The 17,200-nt window shown below is 39.2% G+C and overlaps 1 protein-coding gene across 2 annotated transcripts in view; it reads left to right on the top strand.

Moving 5' to 3' along the window:
* Positions 1-6,197: 6,197 nt before the first annotated feature.
* Positions 6,198-17,200, top strand: part of FOXP2 (forkhead box P2) — a 681,601-nt gene continuing 670,598 nt past the window's right edge. For both annotated transcript variants that reach the window (XM_072652988.1, XM_072652985.1), the window contains exon 1: positions 6,198-7,102. The gene's annotated coding sequence lies outside the window, so the exon portion shown is untranslated. The remainder of the gene's footprint in view (positions 7,103-17,200) is intronic.

Genomic DNA, 17,200 nt, shown 5'->3' with positions numbered 1-17,200 from the left:
CTTCCACAGTGAATAAGTCATCAAGAATATATCCCCTATCTATTCTGCTGAATGCCACATGACAGCTAAGAATCTTTAATACTGTACTGACATCCAGAAGTACTGTCACCACTCAGATATCACGGTCAGAACTCTATAGCTCCTTGGAACGGCAGGTCATGTGAAGAGAATGGAAGGTAGCAAAATATTTGCTGAGAAGTAATTAATTTTACTGGGAAAGTAATTTATTTGCTGAAAAAGAAATTATATCAAGACAATGCAGGATCCAATCAATCATCAAGCATTTGTTAGTGCTAACTATGTGCTAGGCACTGGAGATAGAAAGGCAAAAAAAGTTTCCTCCCTCAAGGAACTTACATTCTAATTGGGAAATTTTGGTAAACAAATTAACAGGAGCTAACAGAAGATTCTGGCATGTGAAGCTCAGGTAGATCAACATTATCTAATTTAAGGTCATAAAAGCACTCGGCTGAATTATAAGGTCAGGGAAATAATCTTAATTTTTAGTTCATAAATGTCATCAATTGGAAAATACACCATAACCACACTAATTGCTGTTACAAATTGATCAGTGTTCATATCTGAATCTGCTGTCAATCACTATGATGTGAATGAAGATCCACTGAACGCTACAGTGATATTCCAATATTTCCATTTCTGTCCATATTTTCAGAGCATTGGCTCATCTCTTTAAGTTTTCTGCTTCCAAGTTGGTCATTTGTAAAATTAGATCAGTTCTTAGTGAAGTTGTCCATCTGGTGTCCAGAAAGCTGCTATTGGATTTAAGACTTAACTGTCAGGAAACTCTAGATTCTAGTAAAAAAAACTCTTTTGCTTAGTGTGTTACTAGGGGCAAATCATTAAGCTTCTTAAAGTTTAAATTTTCTATTTTATAAAATAATGGTTTTATAATCTGCTACTAAACTCAGAAGAATGTCAAGAAAGCTAGCCATTTAATACTTAGTTGAGTGCCTTGAGTTCCTCTGAAGAAAGACACTTGAAAATTACCAACCACTATAAATACAAACTATCACTAAGTTCTTTTTCTTTTCTTTCAATCTTGCCCTTTTTTCTCCCCTCCCTCCCTTCTTTTCTCATTCTCTTACTTTGTTCCGTTTTCTTTCCTTCCTTCCTTCCTTCCTTCCTTCCTTCCTTCCTTCCTTCCTTCCTTCCTTCCTTCCTTCTATAGAGCTTAAGGGAAGACGTGTTGGAATTCTTTATTCAGTCGTACCTACATCTCTATATTCTTTCAGATAAAGGTTTCCTTGGTGTTGAATCTACTGACTCCTGATCCTGCAAGATTCTTTCTCAGAGTAATTGATCTTTGTCTCTATAGCAATATTAACTAGTACTAGAACCTGATACTAACTGCCTTTTCAATCAGTTTCTTTTTTAAGACACTCACAGGCATCTCTTAGGAGAGAGATGCTGCATTTACATATTTCAAGATTAGATATACTAACAAAGAAGTAGGTTACTACATTCTAGAGAGAATTAAGAGTCTATTATTCACTCCAGGCTACTGGTGGCCCCTGTAGTCTAGTTCCTATTGTTCATATCAGCAGCCTACTAGAGGCAGGGAGAAAAAAAAACCTGAGGCCCAAAGCACATTTGAAAACACTTTACTGAAGGCTAGCAGATGTGGGGCATTCTTTATTTACTTCCGTTTACAGGGAAATTAGAGTAACTCTCTACAATTGCAAGTTTCATAAACAAATATTTGTCTTCAAGATCTACACTGTAGGCCGACATACATTTTTTTTTAAAAATTAAAAGTTTAGTCTACCTACATTAAAAAAAAAAATTGGCAAAGCTCATTAAGATTTATTATACGTCCCAAATTTTGTAGTCCCAAAGCTTAACGACAGATGGTGGTGTAACTCCACCAATTTTGCAACTTCTGCACTCAGTTTGATGTAATATAGATTAGCCCTTGATTTGACTTCGGGAAACCAGTATTTTCTTCCCTTTCTAAACTCTAAGAGGCAGGGGAAATATGTATATGTGTGTTTAGGGAGGGGAAGGGGGTTAGGAGGTTGAGAAGGTAGTGGGGGTAGTCACTTGTATTTACGAGCAGTCTGTTTCCCTTTCTGAAAACAGTAGTCATGAAAAATAGAAACCTGATCTGTGCACAGTTCTGTGATCCGAAAGGAAAAACACATTACAATAATTAAAAGAAGACGTTCGATAAAGGGTTATCTGAAGCGAGTAATACAATACAACTTTGCAGATGGTAGCTCTAACAGGAAACCGGGAATAAACAACCATTTAGTAAAACCTTTTCTATTCCCTCCTCTTAATATCTCAACTATATTAAACAAAATTAAGAACAGTAACATTAATAAAAGACATTCATAGAAAAAATGTAGTTAATATTTGACTGGAGAATTTTCTAAAGACAACAGTTCAGCATCAGAAGAATCGTACAATTTTGTGGCAAAGCAATTAAGTAGAAGCAGAGGAACAAAAAAAGTGCTGTGAATGAAGTACCATTAAACAATACAGATGTTTCTACTATGTGTCATTCACAGAGATTTCCTTCCTCCTTTCTCGCTTGAGTGTCTCACTTGGGTTGCTTCATTTCCCGCAAATAGCATTGGCAAAGACCATATCAAACGAACTTCACTGGTACCTGGCTCCCTGATGGAGCACTGTCACAGATTTTGTTGTTTTGAGGATTTTTTGTCCAACAAACATTAAATCATATATTTCTTTAAGAGGGACTTATGGAGGGGTACACTCAGTGAAAGATCTTTTGTTTCAGAGTAATGCAGTTCAAGTTTCGCCCGAATTATCTTTGAATGACGGGCTGACCAACGTGATACAATTGAATGGAGACCAGACCTATGCAACAGGAGCAACCAGGGACGGAATCCTAGAAACAGGTTTCGGCTTTCCTCCCCCTTCCCCAATGTATTGCTTTTCGTTTAAAAGGCTATACTGAGCCTGTTGAAGAACTCTTGGCGTGTGTAAAAGACAAGTATTCGTTCGCTTTTTTGCCCTTCCAGAGTTTCCCTGAGCCTCGGAAACCCGGCTTGTCAATTATGATTTCAACTTTCTTGAATTCTGTTAGAACTGCGCCCTTCAAGCCTGTTCCAGTAACTAACCAACGTGAAACAAAGCGTTTAGTGTTTAGCTAACATGATGGGGGAGTTAAAAGAGTTGAGAGTAACCAAATAAATATACTTTATGGCCACCCATCAACAAAGAACATGCCACCGTGGCAGTGAATGGTAGCGTGTATGTACGTAATGTGTGGAGAGGGAAGAAAGAGTAGAAAAGGGGGTGGGGTGGGGAAATAAGTAGAGAAAGAAGGTGAAGAGAGAGGTAGAGAGAAGTGGGGGAAAGAAGATGGAAGAGGAGGGAGTAGAGAAGGAGAAAGGGAAAGAGAAGTCAGAGACAGAAGAAAGAGTCAGGGAGAGAATAAAGAGGAGAGGGAGAGATAGAGGCAGAGTAGAGAGAAGAGGAGACAGGGAGAGAGGGAGAGGGAGAAGGAGAGAGGGAGAGGGAGAGGGGGAGAGAGAGAGCGCGCCCTGGGGCTGAACTTTCACCTCTCGAACCCGGGCTAACCCTATTGGTTGAGAGTTAGGGATCAGAGAAACAGCTGAGCTTTGCTGCTTCCAGTAGAACCTGAAATTCTCACCTCGCCCTTCTTGTTCCCTGGGGGGATGGGGTAGTGGTAGTGCTACTCGGCCTCAGAGGAAATATATGCAGGTTTGTAAAGATAATGACTCGAAATACAAAGGGAAGCGTACTTCTAAGTGCGGACAGCCCAGCAGAGATTGATTAGTAGTAAAATTATCCCCTCACTCTAAGATAGGCAACTCAAGCTGCAACTTCCCTTTTACACCTTTTCTCTCTTGGCTACTTTCACACACAGCAAAGAAACTTCAGAGGCTAACAAATTTCGCAAAAACGTGTGTTTACGTACAGAAAGGGCGGAAGGTGAAAGACTAAATCTATTTCTCTTAGAGTCTCCAGCTTCTTTCCCCCTTTGTCTTTTTTGGAACCTGAACTATACTGTCAGGTTGACCCCAGCTCCTTTATATGAGCTCCCTCCCTCCTTTCCCTCCTCAGAACACCAAGTGAGAAAGAGAATACAGTTAAGCAGGGGAAAGGGGTGGGGGTGGGGAGAAAAAGAGAGTAGCAATCTGTCAGCTCTGTGACCGCTAAGCTACCTTCATTCATAAACCTAGGGAAAAGAGTATGCAACCAGCTTTCCCCGGATTTACTATCATTTTCCCTTTGTTTTTCAAATTGGTTTCTTGTCAGTTCTGACCAGCATCCACGTATGATTCAGATCTGTTAGTCACAGAGGAATGTACTTAAACTGGACGCAAAATTATCCCCAGGATTCTGAGAGCGAGGAGATAAGTCTAGTTTTGATCAGGAGAGTCTGAAACACAAAGAAATTTTCTTTGGGTATTGTTAAATGTCGTTTAGCTCTCTCGCAGTTAAGGTAACATTTCCAAACAGTAAATATTTAGGAGGGCACTTTTATGCCTAGTTAGAGTTTAAAATCCATCCAGAAAGTGAAACAATTAGAATTGGATTGGAAGCAAAGCCCACCCTTCTCCATTCCTAGTTCCATTGAATGAACGGGCTGACTTGCTTGGACGTGTAGTCTAGCTTCCTGATATATTAAATTGGTTTTAAAGGAAAATGTGATGATATGTTTACAAATGTGGGTGCCAGGGGTTGATATTTCCCAGAGATAACTTGCGATTTTGGTGGGAAAGAGGAGTGCGAACTGTGTATGAACCCGCTCCTTCCTTTTTGGAAAAAGGGCTCTGTTGCTCTTTGCGGAAATGAAAGACACTCGAATGCAGAAGTTAATGCCTGTCTAGTCTCTTGAATCACTCTGCCTGCCATCAGAGACTTTAAAACTTAGCAGTTCTTTCTCCTGGGAGGGGTGGGGAGCAGCGAAGAGCTGGGCTTTGCTTACACCAACCTCCCAGTGCCTGGAGATATTTGGAGTAAAGTTTCAACGCCTTTTTGGAAAACAGGCTTTACAACTGAGGCGACTGCAAGAAAATGAATGTACAGTGTGGGTGATCAGAGAGAACAGTCGTGTAAACCTGGAGGGAAGGAGTAGAGAGCAGGGTTGGAGAACTTCGCCAAGAGTTAGCAAGGAGAAGCAAAGCCCCCACCGCTACTAGCGGTTGAGAGGCGGGGGGAGGGGGGACAGTGGTCCCTCTCTCCCCACCGTTGTCACTGGCTCGAATGATGTGGGCCGAGATTCCAGACGAGTCCTCTATCCAGACTGCCCTTCCTATCTCCTTTACCTTCTCCTCCACTCCCCTTTAAGCCCAGCGCAGCCCCTTTTCCACACGCGGAGGAGAAGGGTTCAAGGGAGTATCTACCCCGCCTGCAACATGTGCGAGCTCCTGCTGCTTCTCCTTCCTCCGCTGCGCTCTTTGATGTGCACACTCGGAGCAGGGTACTTGCAAGATTGTTTTCTTTCTTATGTGTTACTTTTTGCTCTCCATTCATCACTAGACAAGAGATATCACGGAAGGATTCGGAACCCTAAAAGGCCAGACTGGTACCTCTCTTCCGAGTTTTCACCTCTCTCACCCCCACCCCCCCTCCCATTTCCCCACGCACCATCCCTTTACCATCTCTATCCACTTCTCCAATCGTCCAAGTGTAGAACACCTACAGGGGCTATCGTAATTGTGGGGAAGTCAGAGCAAAACAGCTACTAAGGACTGCGCCCAGAAAAAAAAAAAAAAGGAAAGTCAAGTTCACCCCATCCCAGGCAGTAGATGCACAAAAACAAAAAAATCAGAATCTGAGCCCACGTTTTAGAATCTCCCCTTCTGACTACATTGTACTTTTCAGCTCCTTTCTACTGATGGCTTTGGATCCCTTCAAGGCTTTTTGCACTTCACATGGAATCCCCTGTTTCATTTGCCAGCAATTCTGTCTGCATAGGACTGTACTTCGAGGATTGCCAAGAAGCTGCAGACACCACTCGGCATTGCCAATACAGCATAAGGTTTTGTTCTTCCTCCTCCCACACCCCCACTCTTAATGCCCCACCCCCCACTCCCAAGCCCTAACCCCAAACCTACACTCCAGGTCTAAGTGGAGCAGGAGGACTTGGCGAAGGAGGCGCGCAGGCGAGGGGGGGTGTGGGGGGCGGGGGGAGGAGTGGCCGTGGGGAAGTGGGGGGGAGGAAGGTGGGGAGGCGTGTAGAAGAAAGATCCGGAGAAGAACAAACAACTTCTCCCAACTATTTGTTTACATAGCAGGTGGACTTGACGTCAGCTAGGACGCTTTACAGAAAATCATAACAATATCCTGCTCCGCGTTTTCCCCCTCCTTAGAACTAGGAAAGAGGTGGAGAGGGAAGGGAAGAGAATCTAGTCCCAAAACACTTTTTATGGAGGTGGAGTGGGGGATGTTCTCTCCCTTCCATTTTTTTGGGGGGGGGCGGGTAATAAACCATAATAAACAATCCCCACCCAGCAGCCTCTGGTAACCCTGGGGAAGAATCCATTGACGACTGCCCCCCAAATTCCCCGCCACCCCCCAACCTCTGGCAAGAAGAGGTTGTAGCGAGTGGTGTGTGTACATTTCGCACTGCCAATAACACACACACACACACACGCTCTCCTGTGCGCGCGCGCACATACACACACATACACACACACACACTCCGCACACATACACACAGACACGGCTTGGGGAGAGAGGAGAGACAGCGCGAGACAGCGCGAGCCTCCGAGAAAGCGCGAGACACGCCGGCGCGTGGAGCCGCCGCCGCCGCCGCCTCGGAGCTCCGGCGCTGCCCAGCGCCGCCAGCGGACGAACAGTCCCGGTTATTTATGCCGCGGCTGCGTCCGCCGCTGGTAGTTCAGCCCGACCCCCCCAGGGGCTCCCGCCGCCGTCCCCTCTCCGCCGCGCGCGCGCACACCACACATACACACACTACACACACACTCACGCACGCAAATACACTCTCCCCCTACCCCCCAGTCCAGGCGGCAGCTGCAAAGACTTTGTGTGCACGGTTGCGTGGGCTGGGGCTCTGGGCAGCGCCTCTCCTCTTCGGGGGTCATCTCTGGGCGCCCCGCTCCGCGTCTCGCTCTCCTTGGTAAGTTTCTTCTCCTTCACTTTTTCTTAACCCTCTCCCCTCCCCTCTCCTCTCCTCCACCTTTCCTTAACCCCCCACCTCTTCCAGCCCTCCCTGCATCCCCCGCCCCCCTCCAGCCCCAGACTCCAGGCTGGACTTGACTTTCATCCTCTCTTGCTACTGTTGCAGCAGGAAAGTTTCACCCCAGCGGCTGCTCTCCGCGCCGCGGTGCGAATGTGACATGTGTCAGATTTCGGCTTGGCATCTGGTTCGCGTTCCTGCCCGCCTCCACATCACCACTTGTTGTCTTTTTTAAATTTTTATTTGTGATTTGAGGACGGGGTGGGGGGGAGTCGTTGCCGTTGGCTTTTTTTGTAGCATGAATTTTAGCTCTAAGTATGCAAAATGTTGCCTTGCCCGGAGAGACTGTTTGAGGAAAGTATGTGTCGAAACACCAGATGTGGGTGTTTACCAGGGTTTGGGGAGGGGAAGGGGGTTTGAATATTGTTTGTTGCTTCTCTCTTCCTATTCCTCATGTCTCTCTTCTTCCCCCTCCCCCTCCTGAAAAACCAAACTAACAAACATCTGGTGTTTAGAAGCACACGCTTTATGGATTTATCCATTTGTAGACCCTTATTTACTAAACTGCACAAAGTACATGCTTCTCATTATAAGTTACGAAAACTTCAGCTTTTATTTAAAAGTACTTTAGAAATTTAAAAAGAAAACGCATAGGAGAGGGAAGGACATTTTTTCCTATCTCAGGAAACCTTGTTAAGTTGAATAAAGAAATTATCCTCCCAAACCAGGAAGCTTTGGGATAACAGCATTTCATAACGATTGGCTCTTAACATTCTTCACCTTTTCCTAACGGCCCACTTTCTCCCTCCCACTGTTTTTCTTCTTTTTTCCTCTTTGGAAATTTCTCAGTTTAATTCCATGTTGACATGGGGGTTGGGGTAGTGTTGCTAAATAAATTCCCCCCCTCGGTTCTTTTACTAGGTCATCTGAGAGAGAAGCGAAACCCCCTTCATGTGTGTTTGTTTTTGGACGACCGTGGATAGGGAAGAGAGGGCAGAGAATTAAGTTGTGGCATACATCTTGCGGTTGGTACTTTTGTACCCTTAGTCCCTTTCGCATCTCGCCTGATGCACGTGCAAATGATGGCCTTCGCCACCCACTCTCACTGGCCAGGGGAGGTTACTGCACCGCTGAGTTCTAGCAGGTATTCAGCCTCTGCCACAGCTGTCCTCTCAGCGCACTAATGGAGAATGCTAACTTAGATCCAAATGCCCCAAACAGTACACTGATAAGTGGTATGTGAGACCTGGGGAGTTTCTGAGGACAGTTAAGTACTGTTGAGGGTAGCTGTGTTGACATTTACTTGAAATTCAGAAGTTGGAGGCACTCTGGTGGGGGGAGGGAGGGTTATTGAAAATATGTACGTTGTGAAACTCTGAAATATTTGGTGTTTCCTGACTGAAACCGATAGTAAAATTGTAAAGTTGGAGGTTTTCTATAAGCAGAATCAAGTCTAGAGATGATTCAACAGTTGTAGACATTAGTCATAGCTAGGGAAAATATAGAATACAACACAATCTAGGAACTAAGCATTCTCTCAACAGATTTTAAACAATTAATGGGCAGCTGTTCTCTACAATATTTTTTTAACAGTCTCTCCACATGTTGAGTTTCAATCAGTTTCTGAAGGATTACACTTAAAAAAATACTTGTTTCCTAACAGGTGGTAAGCCAATCAAAAAAAAATGAGGTCCTTTTTGACCTTTCCTGACATTTCCTAATGGAATTCTTTTGAGAGGAATAGAGAGAATGAAAGGAGTTGAGGTATAGTGGAATTAGGACACATATATGAGAGTGGGTGAGGGTGGTGTTTGTCTAAATATATAGTTGCAGTGGAAATCAGATTTTTTTTTTTCACAGTGGGATACTTTTTTGGTGAAAAGAGATACAAAATACTCTTACTCTTTCTACAAGATGAAGGCAGAAACAGCAGGTCAACAGGAGGTAGAAAATGAGTATGAGCATGTTAAGTGGTCGAAGTGGAAGTTTTCCAGCTGGAAGTATTCAGAGAGCTTTACTTTTTGAAAGCAAAAGTTTGCCTGGAAGGCATACTTTTTTTTTTTTTTTGGCATGCTCTTGTAAGATCTATTAATTTGATTAAAGAGTAGAAACTAGAAGAGGTGTGTATAATAGTGTATCTGTGGTATTTGTCAAAATTAAGACAAAAAAAGATTAGTTTGGAGATACTTTGCCCTTGAAGTTTGGCACTATAGCATCCACTAAAGCTAAGGTCTTCTATTTTATCAAAAATACTGTTTATCATTACTGTCACCAAGAGTTTTGGAAAAGCTGTTTTTTCTCATTGTGGCAACTTTGGAATTTAAAAAACTCAATATTTGTATAACATTGCTAAACAAATCATATCACAGACTTCTAGGGTAGTATTATGTACCACAATTGACTGTACTACTGTCTAGAAGAATAAGCTATGTGCCCTGTCTAAGAAGATGTAATTTGGATTTTTAGAATTTAGATTTTTTTTTTTAAACAAATGATACCAGTGCTTCCAGTTTCATATTAGGTCCTTAAAGGAATGAGTATCGAACTATTGTTACTTAAAGTTGAGCAAAAGGAATGCCTCATATTTTAGATTACATTGAGGTCACTAAATCTTAAAAAGGAAACAAAAACCTGAACACATCCTTCTGGAAGGTAAGTGGAAAAGGGGAGGATATTCAGTTTTTTTAAAAGAAGTTATTCCAAAAGTATACTTTTAGGCACTGTGGTAACAGACTTTTTAGGTGGATAATGAAAAAAAAAATCCACTACCTAAATGCAATGACATTTTTATGTCTATGTTATTAAAATGTTAATAGAATATATAATAGAATACATTAGTTTGTAATCAAAACTAAATTTAAGAAAATCTAGTGATAGATCAGGAAAAGAAAAGGATGTAAATAACCATTGTAGGCTGTTTAAAATTGATTCTGTTATATTTTGCCTTCTAAGGTGATACGCAAGCTGGAACTGAACATCGTTTTTAGACTGCATAACCTGAAGTGCATGCTGGGGAGGCCTTTAGTTACATTATGTTTAGTTGTGTCCCTGTGCAAAACTGTTGTTAGTACATGAGTTTTGCTTTCTTACACTGATATTCTGAGGGATTAGGAGGTAAAGGGGAATTTGTATTGTGTGCATGTTTTTTTTTCCTTCTAGACACATGAAATAAAGGAAAAAGAATTGTTGACTGAGGATCTAGTCTACACATAATACAAATCCTTTATAAAGTAAAAAAATTGTGAATACTGTTGCACTATTAGAGCTAGTGTATCCAGATCTTTTCCACTGTAAGGTTTCATTCCTTTTATATGAAGGAAAATTTTTTTTTTTTACACAGACAATTATGTGTAATGTAGCCTAATCAGAATTATTCCTCATAAGAAGCACATTTAAATATGTGAAAATAGACATTGTTTCATACTAGAAAATACCTTGTTTTGTTGTATTGAGAAACATGAAATAACCATGGCAATATAATGAATGTAGCAAGACATCTTTACGGTGTGTTCAGTTATTTTTTTTTCCTCCGAGAAGATGAGTAGGGTGCAAAATTTTAATTATGCTAAAAGACAATTACATGTGATCTTAAAGGATTTATGTTTAGGGCTATATCATCCTTGCATGTTTTCTGTGTTGACAGGCTTATGTTAGAACAATTATGTTCTACTTCTGGTAGAAAACTGAGTGATGGAAGTCTCCATGGGTTTTCTGCTTCTCAAAATGAAATAATGAAGATGTCATTTACTTGTATGAAGGAGAAGTGAATTAGGACATAGGTTACTAAGAAGTATTCAGTGTGTGATTGCTAATAGAGAGAATTGCAAATCAGAGTTAAATTTTTAAATGATACCAGTTCTATTGCAAAAACTGAATACTAATTTTCGATATTCTCAGCATCTACTTGATTATTTTCTCAATTTGGTGATAGCTAGTAGTGCTAGTCATGTAAAAAATATTAACTGTTTAATCCTATATTGATAGTTAATTCACTATTCCTTGTTTGGAAAAAAATAACATTCCTTTAATTTAGATTGAATCATGTAATTATCAGATCATAAACTAAGAAGAGGCTTTAACCATAACCTAGTCTTATACATATATCTAACGAGTCCATAGTGTTCAAATGAAACTTCACCAAACTCATTGCAGAAAGATGATTATATACTTAGAGATCTTTTGGGAAGGCAAACTGTCTTAAATGTCTTTGAAAACACTCTGTTGTCTCTCTCACAATTCATAGACTTCCTAATTCCTTCCCTAAATTTCCTGTGCTTTTATTTTTCTTCCATTTTTAGTGGAAAGAAAGCAACTTCTTGTCTATTTCTGCATTTCTTAATACGCTTGGATTGTTGTAGTATCTCTTCTTATATCCTTTTCTTCCCCAGGTAACACGACTTCAGTTTCTTTCTGTTTTCATAGGGTTGAAATAATTTTCGTTGTTGTTTTATGGAACTTCCAACAGAGTCTTTCTTCTCTGTTTCAGGACCTCAGATTGGACTTTTGCAAAAGTGTTAGACAATGTTGGATGAAATGGTAATGAAAAAGCAATTTTACAGTTCTTACAAACTCTCTTCCTTTAGCATAGGTGAGCAGAAACGTGCAGAAATTCATTATCACAGAACTTATGGCCCTAGAAGTTGCATTTTATGAAAAATCCTATTAGAGATTTCCCAGTTATCTTCATGTTCCAAAAAATATATTCTTCAGTTTATTAATTTATGCCTGCCTTTTGATTCATTGCTTCTACTGTGTTTTTACTGTCTTCTGCTGATCTGCCCAGATCAACCTATCTTTCTTAAAATGTGCAACTTCCACACAGTTTAAGGATATGGATCTGAACATTTATTTTTAAGATAATATTGTGGAGCAGTCTTCAAAGAAGTTGAGTGATTCTTCAGCTTAGTGTATTGTCAGTTTTTTTCTTGAGATCTTTTTAACTTTTGTTACAAACATAAAAATATGTTTAACTACTTTATATTTATATATAAAGACATTTGGATAATTTAGCATGCAAAAATAATTTTATAACAGTATTTGATATTTAAAATACTTGCTGCATTTTAAAGTGTCATTTTATCAAATAGTGGGCTTACTTATTTTGAGGAGACTGTAACTCCAGTTTTACAATGTAAGTCAATAAAAGTGAACGTACTGTCCAGAAATTTTCTGTCTGGTCAATTTATTCACTTGTTCATTCCATAAATATTTGACCACTTTATACATAGCATTCTACCAAACATGGGAGGGGGATGCAAACACAAACACAATCTTGTTCTCTGGGAACTTACTGTCTATTTGGGGAGATAAGAAATTGAAATCAAATAGTTATGTAAGTGAAAAATCACATAGGATTCAATGCCAAAATAGTTGATACAGAAAATACAGATATCATAAAGGAGAAAAACTTATTAGTAACACTGTCATGTAAAAAGTACTATGCCTGTGTCACCTTTCCCCCTTCCTCTTATGTAGTGGATGGTCAGCTATGAATCTTAGTCCTGACTCATTTTGAAATTGTGGAGTCTGTTTATACACTCTAAATTAATAGACTTGTTAACATTTACTATTTATAATAGTTATTTTGAAAGCTAGACTTCCTGCCTTAGTGAGAAAGTGCATTCTTCTCTTTTGTAGAATATTAAAAGGAATGTAGTATGATGGAAAGTACACTGAAGTAGCAGTCAGGAGACCTGGGTTCTGGTGTGAACAGTGTTGCTAATTGACTCTTGGGTAGGTCATTCCTTTTCTCTAATGAAGGGGTCTTAAGTTTCCATTTTTCTTGCAAAGAGAAAGGGTACTAAACAGTACTCAGTCCAGGATCATTTATGAAATTATATACTGCATGTTTTCTTATTTTCATCTGTTGATGACTTCTGTTTAAATTCGGTCTTCCCCCACCTGTACAACTGGCATTGTTGATATAAATCATAGTTTCTTAGTACTTTGAGGAATATGAGCATGTTCCCATTTTGACATTGCTTGAATTTGGGATTGTACATTTATTTTCATTAGCATGACAATGAAATTTATATGTTAGAAAAGTATGTTGCTGTTAAAGAAATGAATACCATAGAATTTCAAAGCTTTCAACATTATGAAGTTATTAACAGTCTTCATTTTCTCCCAATTTGTCTTAAAGAAATATTTTAGATTTCTGAATAGGATTCTAAGATTTTTTAAATATTTTTGTTTTAGAACTTTTCTAAGCTGAAGTCTCAGTTAAGAGAGAATAGTCCATCAAAATTTTGTTAAAACTTTTTATTATTTTTGGAATTTTTATTTGAATGCCTTAAAATGATGCTCCATGATGTAATTTAGACTTTATTGATAATCCATTGTTTTTTATTTCTTTTCTCAGTCATTTTTATCTTTTTGTACTATCTTTAATGGCCTATTTTTATCAGTTTAGGAAGATTTCAAACTCAAAAATTACATTTTTTGCTGTACAGTTGTTTTCAACTCTTAAGAAGAAATCAAAGACTTACGAGTAGGAGAAAAATCAGTGGTACTTATATCTGAAGAAATATATTTTCAGCTTTCCAATAGTGGATGTCTGGGGAAAGAACTTTTTAATTTGAATATTCAAACTCACAAAAAACATTTCAGGTTTTTTTTTTCTTTTCATATGATCTCTAACTGTTCACTGAAGTCCTAACCTCTTGATTTCTTGTGACTTGAAAATGACCCTGTGTTTCTGAAGGATTTGTCAGCAATGCATAGATTCTTCTAGGACCAACGTAGCTCAAAAGACTTTGAGTATAGGCCAGATGATGAGTTCTCTATCAGGTGTATGTCAGGATCAGCCCAGCCAAAGTCAAAGGTTCATCTTCAAGTTAACTGCAGGGTGGCAAATTTTTCCAGGAACCCATGAAAACTGTCCACTCTAACATTTTATGTCAGTGGAAGGAGTTATCCACACCGACAAAGTAACAGATGCTTGAAAGTAATGTCCCTAAGAATCCTCTTCCTAATCCTATTCCTTATTATTTCCACATCTAGTTTTTTTATCCTATCTGAATGTTTTAATTTTTTTTCTTTTTTAACAGTTCTTTCCTCTCAACCTTTTAGCTTCTTTATGCTCTTCAAAATATATTTCCAAATAACCTCTTTGTCCCACACTTTAACTAGATTTTATTTTTCTGTATGATCATGGCCTGTTATGAAGTAAGCTTCCTGGCAGAGTTGTATGTTCAAGTCTTGCAGCTGGAAGACACATTGGCTGTGTGACCTTGGACAAGTCACTTAGCATCTCAGTGGAGACAACTGTCAACTAGTTTAGGTTGTCTAGAAAGTAGGAACTTATGTTGGTCCAGGAATTTACTCAATTGGTATAGGTCTCCACTGTAATGAAAACATAGCTCCAAATCCCTTCCCCTGTGTCCTAATTCAGTGCCCCCACTGATTTTTCATTAATGTTAGTAAAAAATTCTTGATTTAAAGGCCATCCATTAATGAGTCTATACTGCCTCCTTTATCATCCATAGTGATGAGTAGTTGGCTTGTTGGGGTTTTTTTTCTCTCCGTTTTTTCATTACATGTCTTTTTTGGGGGGGAGTGGGTGGACCAAAACTTGATTTCACCTTGGGCAAGTTACCTCCTCTTAGCTTCCAATGCTTACTTAAAATTCCATTTCATCCAGGGATTATCACCTAACTAGCTCATCAGAGTAAGGATGTTCTTCTTTCCAAATCAGTGTTCTAACTTAGAAAACAACACCCCCCCATCTATGAATGGATAGTTATACTCTGTGAGCAGCAAACTAGAAAAGTTGAGTGCATAAACATTTTAGTATTGTCACCAAATAAAACTTGGTGCAAAGCTAATTTGACACATCCAATGATACATATAATTACTGTTGCCCTTTATTGTAATTAAGTATAAATTGTAAATCTTGTAAATTAGTCTAATCAGTGTTGACTTTATATAGAATTGTAGGGAAGAGATCATTCCATTCTTGATGGACGGAACAAATGAAAGAAGTGCCCTGCTATCTCTTTTGATGGTCCCTTGATCCATCATCCAGGAAAATTATCCAGCTCTTCTCCAGGATGATAGACATATTTAGTCAAAGGATTTTGGAATTCCCTTTTCCTTACCCAGGACTTAAATTGCCCAGTACTCTATTCTTAAATAGATTTGGCTAAGTGGTTGAATCAAAACTTCCATTCTCTTAGGATGGATGACTAATTATTTTCCTTTTTTTTTTGTTTGTTTTATAACAACTATTACTAAGGTATGGTTGACTTAGAGATATCATTTCCCCTCTTTTTTTCCAACCGTCTTTGGAAGTTATTTGACCAAATGAATATCTTATTAAAGGCATTTTAGGCAATAGTATTGGAGAGATATATAATGAAGATTTCGGTGTCAGAATGACAGATAATAACTTGTTTCCTGAGAGAAGGAGGAAGAGCAGGCAAGATTTTAAATGGAGATTCTCTGGTGCTCTTTCACCTTTTTTGTTATTGTTTATTTCCTTCCATATTATGCTCCTCCCTAACCCCCTTCCTCCTCTCTAGTTGAACACAATCAAAGCAGTGAAGGATCTCAATTACTGTCCAGTTTAACGTAATTCTCTTACAGATGAATAAACTGAGCCCCTAGAGAGGAAGGGATGGGCTTTATTCAATGTCATTCAGTTACTAAGTAGGAGGACCAGTATTCAAACCCAGATCTTCTAACTATGTGCTAAGTACCCCGAGTTTGTGAATTATAGAAAACCATTTTGAGGGTTGAGCTCTTAAAGGTTCTTGAATTAAGGAAATAATACTACTGGACTTTGCTATGCTGTTACTATTTCTTCCACTTTTTCACAGCGTTTTTCCCACAGGTGGAAGACTGGGAAAAATTCAGATTTGTGACCTGCCATACTAGTTCTGATCAGTTAATGCCAGGAGGCTGTATATTTAAAGCCTTGAAATGAAATGACAAAATTTGTCATCTCCATTTCAGAACCTTTAGGCCAACTCTTTCCCTCTTTCCTTTTGCCTCCTCAGGCACAATGTTTTTTACATGACCGTAGTACTCCCTTGATACTCCTGTAGACCTTCCCCTTCACAAATGTTTGCTTTTCTTCTTTTCCTTTAAAATTTCTCTTTTCTGAATTCAGTGCAGCATTTAAGTGTTAAGGGCACTAACAGGGTGTAGTAATTCACTCTCAGGTGTGGATTATCCTTCATTCTCCCAATGGCTGTTTATTTGTTAAAGTAAATAAAGTTCTGCTTGGTGAATTTATGTGGAAGATATTTGCGATTGAGCCTCCTTTCCTTCTCTAGTTTGTCAGAATTTAAAACTATAACATTAGCCACCTCTATCCCCAATACACATACTTTTGGGAAGTAATCCATAAATCCCAGTTTAGACAAAGAATTGATCTGGTTTCCATAGACATGGATTTCCTAATTCATGAAAAACTTCCCAATTCATAAAAATAGAATTGAGGAAGGACTCACATAGTTTAATAGGATTATTGGAGTGACTAAGTGACAAGATTGGAGACAGGCAATTTGACTTGACACATGTGCAGGCTTGGAGGTTTCCTTAGATTTGTGTAAACAAAAGGATTCAAAAGCATATTACGTAGGTATAGACCTTAGTGGAATTATATGCTCTGAAATAAACTTGATTGTTGGAATTTCCCTTCCCAGTAGAATGTTGTGTGGGTTATTTCACAGATTTTCCAGTGACTAAAGAAGACAAATCTTTGTTGCAGGTTGAAATTACTTAGATCCTTCAACCAATGTTCATATGGCATGGTTTTCATTTTCTTAAAAATTTTGTTCATCCTGTCCCAAATAGGATCCTTTCTAAAATATTATCAGTACTGAATGTATTGTTTTCGATGATAACGTAAAACTATCACCACACATTCTGGCTACCATGTCATACTATTGGTTTGTTTTGAGTCTGCTAAAACTTCCAGGACTTTTTAACAAGAATTTTTATTTAGCCACCACCATACTATTTTGCCCTTGTGTGGTTGATACTTTAAACCCAAGCCAAGGATATTACAGTAAAACCTTTCACTGTATTTTT

Source organism: Notamacropus eugenii, chromosome 3 (genome assembly GCF_028372415.1).
Source record: "Notamacropus eugenii isolate mMacEug1 chromosome 3, mMacEug1.pri_v2, whole genome shotgun sequence".
NCBI classification, from domain to species: Eukaryota; Metazoa; Chordata; class Mammalia; order Diprotodontia; family Macropodidae; genus Notamacropus; species Notamacropus eugenii.
The sequence above is the reverse complement of the archived record's forward strand: the minus strand, read 5'-3'. Positions and strand labels throughout refer to the sequence as shown.